At 34.0% G+C, this 8,044-nt stretch overlaps 1 pseudogene; it reads right to left on the bottom strand.

Moving 5' to 3' along the window:
- The window catches only part of LOC121258660, a 3,818-nt pseudogene extending 3,271 nt beyond the window's left edge, over nt 1-547 (bottom strand).
- Between the last annotated feature and the right edge of the window lie 7,497 nt (nt 548-8,044).

Here is an 8,044-nt window from a genome sequence, read left to right as displayed (position 1 = left end):
CTTTTCGAATGTTTGCAGCCCATGAAGCTGGGAAATATTTCTCCAAAAACAACCTATTCATCTCGTTCCATGTGACAATACTCCCAAAGGGTAGATAATAGAGCCAATCCTTAGCCGAACCCTTCAAAGAAAACGGAAAGGCTCTTAATTTAATTTGCTTTTCAGTCACCCCTGTGGGCTTCATACTCGTGCATACCATATGAAGCTCCTTTAAATGCTTGTGAGGATCTTCACCTGAAAGGCCATGAAAAGTGGGCAAGAAATGTATTAGTCCAGATTTTAATTCAAAAGTAGTAGTAGCATCTAAAGTAGGGAACGTTATGTATAAAGGTTGATTCAAATCAGGGGCGGCAAGCTCTTTCAAAATTCGATTTCCAGCCATGACTTCCTCCTCTTCTAAATCAGAATTGCTAGTAAATAGGGAATCAAGAGCCAGATCGTTCTTTTCAGAATTACTCCGAGCTTCCTTCCTTAACCTACACAAAGTTCTCTCTATTTCTAGATCGCACTGAAAATCACCTTGATTAGACGATTGAGTTACAATCATAAAAAATCAAGGAAATTCTAATAAACCATGAAAAACAAATCAGGAAAAGTCTAGAGTAATGAAAATAAATAAAAATAACTATAAAAAACTAAATATTTTTTTTTTCAAAAATTTCAAGAATGAAATAAGGATCACAAGAAGAAAAAAAAAATCAACTAGAATCACATCTTGGCAACGGCGCCAAAATTTGGTGTGCTGTCGCAAGCAACTAAAAATAAAACCTATACTCCTAAAAATACATGCAATGGTGAAAGTAAGGATCGTTCCCACGGATTGTATTAACCTAATTTTATGCTACGTGAACAAGGATTTTTTTTTGGAGGAGGGGTTTGAGTATAACGAAAACAATTTTAAGAAGAACAACTAAGGAACAATTCAAATTAAAGTATCGAAATCAATCAAAAAAACAAACATTGGTCTAAGTCAACATCCTCCATCGGAATTTTACAACTGATCATCGATGCAAGTATATATTAATTCATATTTGAATATTCAACGTGTGAATTATTTTCCTATCTCTCATTCATCGTCGTTAGTTAGAAAACAAGATATCTATTTAACCTTAACTACTAAAGAACCCAAGACAAGCGCTAAAGGTTTAATCTAGTAGCAGCCTTAAGAATTAGATAGATCGATAAAGCTAAACAACACAAGCACAAGTGGTTGCATTTAATTTTGTCGAGCGTTCTTCCTAAGATCTAATAATTCCTGACGCAACAAATCATCAAATCTTAGTTGTTTCACAAATTAGAGGGATCAAACAATTACGGATTTGATATCTAATCTAGCAGTAGATTGCAATGAATAATAAACTAGTAGGCCTCCTAGTAATTAAGCAAGACAATCACGAAAATAGGCACAAAAGAACATCCGATACTCAAAGCAAAAATTGAACACTAAGAACAAATTAGATCTCACAGTTTTATTGATTCCGAGGCTTCCGTTTCCTTTGACCAATTATGAAAGTTTAGCCACACAAGGCCATCATGAAAACTGAAACGAGAAGAGGGTAGGGAGAGGCATCTATGAGTCTCCTGATTTCCCTCCTCTTAACACATTCAATTCAATTTTTCTCAAGTCTCTCAAATCTCCTAAAAATATTCTAAGTATTATCCTCAAATAACAATATCCAAATCAGACTAATTAAGGAAAATATTAAAAATAAAATAGAGTCCTAATATAACTAGGAAAGTGGTGTTTCCAACAGTAAAATTTCGTGCAGCAGATCTCAAAATGTCCACATTTAAATCTTGTATTTGAATTGCACGATAAGGCTGAATGTTCCAGAACGTTAGCAGTGTAGGTGTGTCAACTTCAAGCCAGATTTAGTCCTTGATTCATCCAGTAGCTCTCAAAACTTAAAACATGAAAGTTGTAGATATTTGTATTGGTGTTTCATAGCATTTTGAATCATCTCCATATGAGCTCGTATGGGAGAGTTATGCCCAGATTACGAAGCAATGTTGAAACTGTCAAGAATCGCCCAATTAGCTTTGTTTTACATTTAACGACTCCATTTGCATCCTAAATAAAAATATAAGAATGAGTAAATTTAGGCACAAAATAAGTATACAACAAGATATTAAAGGAGAAAAATATGACACTTTGCATTTTCATTAGATACAGTAATTTAAGTTTGAACGTCTGTTTATGATTAGTTCGGACGTGAAGGAATATATGCTTGGATGTCCATGGTACAATTGCATGTCCGTGAACTTTACATGTTCGAACGTGATATTCTATGTGCGAACATCTGAGGTCGCGCATATCCTTCTTTATGTTTGGACGTTGTTTCGCACGTTTGAACGTGTGGAGTTTACATTTGAACGTAAAGTCAATAAGAATTAATAAATCAATAAAATGGAATATCGCACTAATAAAATTTAAATTGTATCACACACAAATAGAAGATAATGTATGAAAATGTTTGAGACTTTGTACAAAATTAAATTAAATTTACTTGATAGCATATTGTTTCAAACATCTTCTTTCCCCGACCACTGCAATCTCGCTGCAATACGTTCCATCTAGACCAACATCTCCCGTTGTATCTGATTGTCAAGATATGAGATCTTCCAAATATTGTTGTCTTGGCTTCATTTGCTTAATCTCTTGATGCGTAGCGTCCAAATATTTGGTAAGATTATTCACTTTTTAACCCGACGCCGTGGAGGTTGAACCGATATGTTTGAAGGAACATCGAAGCCCTCTGACCAAACCAGACTTGGTCCCAAGAACTTGTGTAAAACTGTCGATATCACTCGGAGAAGATTCCTCAGAGGCAGACTGTAGCTCAATTATTTTCTCTTACAAGAATTACAAAAACTATAATAAGTAAGTAACAAACAAATAAAAAATAGTAGAAAAACATGCAGAACAAATTATATCTATAATGGCATAATGCTTTGTTAATTGAATTTGACTTTAATTGAATTTGACTTATTAATTATCTCTGGCCACATGATCAGTCCACTCACAATTGCATCGGTATGGGTTGTAGCATAAACGTGAATGAGAGAGAAATTTTTAGGATCGTCATATTTCTAATTAAGCCACATTAACAAAATTAAATCATGTTAGAATTTAATTGAAGAATAACATAAAAAGATATATATAAATAATAACTCATTTCCATTTTCTTTGCAAGACGTTGGAATGACATTTGATCTATGTGATGGTGTATTGTCAAAGATGATCTATTTTGTGCATTGATAAAACTTAAGTGCTGTAGGAGAAAGTAACAATGTTAAATATAACCTACAAAGCCACGACATAATTTAAATAAGTTACAGGAAAAAAGACAATTACCTAATAATCTAGGCTTTCGAAAAGGTCGCAACACTTTCTCTAATCATCTAAATTCATTTGTTGAAAAGGTATTTGAACAACCTACTCCAACGTCTCAAATCTCTTCAAGTGTTCATGACACCTACCTTTATAACGCCGAAATAATGTAGTCATCAATTCATTCACAATTCGATCTTAATAAGTAAATAATTAAGATACAATGTATACAAACAGTAACTTCATCTCATAAATAATACCATAAAAATTTCTCAAAAAACTTAGGGTATATAAACTATTCACCAGTACACGACTTTGAATATGATCCTTAATGTCAGTTAGAACATCTAGCCAACATCATATGTAAAAGGGCGCATTAGTTCTAACCAGTGTCTCAACATAGAAGGAAAGTCACGCGCCACTGTCATCCACAGCTCTAGTGCAGTTATTGACGATATTGACTTTGATTTTCCCTTGTTGTCTCATTTTAACTTTAAACATGTTTCTAGCAAACCATCACCAACACAATAAACAACATATTTAGCTTAAATTGCACATTCACAATTTAATCACTATACAAAATTTATGCGAAATCTTTTTTCTAACCCCTAAACATGTTTCTAACAAACCATCATCAACACAAGAAACATCATATTTAGCTTAAATTGCACATTCACAATTTAATCACCATACAAAGTTTATGTGAAATCATTTATTTTAACCCCAAACATGTGTCTAACAAGCTATCATCAACACAATTCACAACACATTCACATTAAATTTCACATTCACAATTTAATCAACATACAAAGTTTACTCAAATCTTTTTTTTTTAATCACCATACAAACAAAACCCAAATCTTTTTCTAATACACCAACTTAAATACAATAAACAACACTTCCACTTCCAAATTTCACATTCGCAACATTCTCACCATACTAATTAAACACATTTTTTTCTAACCTTATACATGTTTCTAACACTAATAAACCCATTCACAATATAATAACCATTCAAGCCAACACAAGAATTTACAATAAATTCAAAACGGATTCTGAATAAATGTCAAGAAATATATCTAGAAAACGTTTCCTTTCTAGGCCCCTTCAAGAAGCTCAAACAAGCACTCACTAGTAAAAATTAGTAATTGCAAAAAATGAAAATACACACCAAAGGGCAATTTCCACCTCTTTTCTCACTCTATCTTGCTCCCTCACTATCTCTACCGCTCCCTGTAAGGTATTTCTCAATTCTCTCTCTCTCGAAAACCCTCTCTCTTTTTTCAACTCTCTCTCTCTGCCCTCTCTCTCGCTCTCTCACTCTCTCTGCCCTCTCTTTTTCTCAACTCTCTCTCTTTGCCTTTCTATCCTCTTTTGCCAAAATTGAGGATTTGTTTCATTCCCCTCAACTTAAACACGCCCAAGACTTATCTGGGGCTTAATTTTTTTAAAATCTAATGTACTTAAATCCGCAACAGCTTTTTGGGCCCTGAACAACTTATCATGGTGACTTTTTTAAAGGGTAATCCGTTGCAACTAATTTCAAGTGCGTTCGAACATTAAAATATAAACAATTGAATGTAACAAATATTTTCACAGCCCACCTAAGTGTCTCAGCAAGATTGTGCCCCTTCAGACCGTTCAAACATTATTTAGCTTATATGCGAATGTTACACTTGGGGAGTTTTAGTAATATGTCATACCCTCAACACGAATGCTAACATATAAATGTTCGAACAAAACAACAATTTTCACATCACGCCTAAGTGTCCCGCCAAGCATACGTTCAAATGCTAACCCATGCCAGACCGTTCAAACATTATTCAGCTTATATGCGAACGTGACACTTGAGGAAGTTTCAATAATATGCCACACCCTAAATGCAGGAGTGTTCCCACCATGTGAAATATTACGTTCGCACGAACTATTGCTTCGTGTGACATCATGTTGTATTAGTTTGAATGTCATATAAAATTTCAATTCTCAACTATATTATACTAGTATTATACCACATATATACACACTATAGAAGTGTATATATATATATATATATAATACATTTAATAACTATACTACTATATACTATAATCTCGTATGCTATAATATATATATATGTAATACATATAACACTCTATACTATACATACTATTATATACTATATAATACATATTAGTATATATATGATAGTACTATAGCATAATATTATACTATACTATACATTATACTATACTATACTATATAGCAGCACTATACCATATTAGACTAGTATAGTATTGATCTATAGCATAGTATTATAGTATACTAGTATTAGCTAGACTCTTAATATATGATAATATATATAGTATACTACTAGTATACTATAATACTATACCAGCATCATATATTAAGAGTATAATACTAGTATAGTATTATACAATACTAGTATGACATCTATATATATAGCATCCTATATATATATGATACTGTAGCATACTATAGCATAATTACATAATTTATAGATAGTGATTTATATATATATATACACACACTTTTAACACAATAGTGATTTATATATAATGAATAATATATAGTGATTTATAACGTGATTTATATTTAGTGATACTATAGCATATAATATATTATATTTAGTTATTCTATCGTATACTACCTTTTAATAGATAATTATGGTCATTAAACTAAATTACTAACTTATGAGTAATAATACGTTCGAATAGTTTTACCATGTGTTTGAACAATTGGCTAAGTGTTCGAACGGTTCCAATATAGGAAAATTCACGTACAAACGTCAATTTTTATGTTGGCGCCTTCTGACCTAATCACAGTATTGTTTCGCGCCATTAACAAAGTGTACTATTCTACACTCAAACGATAGCTATTAATGTTCGCACGTACTAAGTCTAAAGTAGGGCATTCAAACATACATGCGCACAATGGAAGATTTAAACCTAAATACATTAGAATGTTCATACTTTGAAGTTCGAACATTACATGACAGCAATTACATAGTCCAAACATCTGGAACTCATTTTCACATAAATTCAAAATCGAACCATCGTAACGTTGCTATCCAACTTCTCCAACGCTGTCATCAAATTCCACTACAACCCTCATGACAAGGTTAGTGCCCCTCTCCTATGGTTTTTATAGTGTTTTGCATTGATTTCAAGTGGGTTTAGGTGTGAACCAAAACCCATTCCAATTTTGAACATTTGGTAGTTTTCCGACCACCGTGGCTAGTCACTAGCCAAATGGCCACTGTAGGATGGTTATACTAAGTGTTTACTTCATATCTACGGTGGTCATTTCTCCAATAGTGGTGTTGTTGGGAAATCAAGGATGGCTAACTCGACTCAACCATTTCTGAAATCCCTCCGTTTATACGTTCAAATGTAACAACTTACATTTGAGCATAAGTTTACTTGAAATGAATATGCGAACATAGAAATATACATTCGTACGTTTTTTTATATGACGAAGAACTTCATAAATCTTTGACGTTTGAACATTTAAAGTAACGTTCGAACATAGATATAGTTCAAATTATACGTTGGAGTATAGTCTGAATGTTATAATTGGCTGCACATTCATAACAATGACGTGCAAAAGTAATTTACATTAGGAATCATTGTTCAAAGTGTTACACTATTAACATTCGAACAATGCCATAGGTAAGTTCGAATGTTTCACGTACATGCATACGTGATTTTTCACATTCGCATATAACCTTGTAATTCGAACGTTAGCGACTCATGTTTGAACACATAATTATACGTTTGAACTTTAATATGACATAGTATCAGCAGACATCTTTGTTGACCTACTTTGGATCCCTCAAGTATCTAAGTCGTCGACTACAGTCAATCAAGCCGAGGACGCACCAGATTTTGGGACATCTGGATCATCTGCTGGCCCTACTGAGACCGATCCAACTAGCAAAGATGAAGACTCGTCGAATAGTGATGTGACTCTGTGTCAGGATGATGACTGCGACAAGGACTTCTTCAATCTCACTGGGAAATACCACTCCCCATTCAAGACGAAGAACTCCATCCACCAAAACACGCTACTACCATTTTTCTAGATGTTGCAACAAACGTAGATCTTATGGCATATAAAGCAACCTTTAGTCAGACTCGTGCGTAGCTCCTTCTATGTTTGGCATGTGGAGAACTTATTGACTTTGTCATTGCATATATTTAAGAGGATTTCCTATGAGGCCAGCATCATCTCTACCAAAAACCTTCCATATGGGGTGATCATTACTCGATTGCTACTACAGTAGAGAGTGGCACCCCCAAACTGAGGAATGGTTGGCCAAGCAAATAAGCCTGTTCGACATGACCTCACAACAACGGAGCGTTGGATAGGCACAAGAGAGTGCTCGGCGTGAGGCTGGGACCTCCACCACATCTTGTTCCACCAACCTAGGTTGGAGCTGGTGTTGCTTCCCACAGCAGGAGTTCTAGTGGGGAGCTTATGGGTGGAGCTACAGGGGATGTGATTGTGTCGAATATTAGCGTACACGTCAACCGACAGATTGGGTCTCTTTAGGCATCAATAGAGGACACTATGTCCTCAATTGGCCATCATTTAGATATCCTAAACAAAAATGTCAACACGTTGTCAGACAAATTTCATATATATTTAAACAATACGTATTGAGCTCTGCTCATCTATTTTTGACTTTTACGTTTATCATTTCATGTCATTTTT

Source organism: Juglans microcarpa x Juglans regia, chromosome 3S (assembly GCF_004785595.1).
Source record: "Juglans microcarpa x Juglans regia isolate MS1-56 chromosome 3S, Jm3101_v1.0, whole genome shotgun sequence".
Classification (NCBI taxonomy): domain Eukaryota; kingdom Viridiplantae; phylum Streptophyta; class Magnoliopsida; order Fagales; family Juglandaceae; genus Juglans; species Juglans microcarpa x Juglans regia.
The sequence above is the reverse complement of the archived record's forward strand: the minus strand, read 5'-3'. Positions and strand labels throughout refer to the sequence as shown.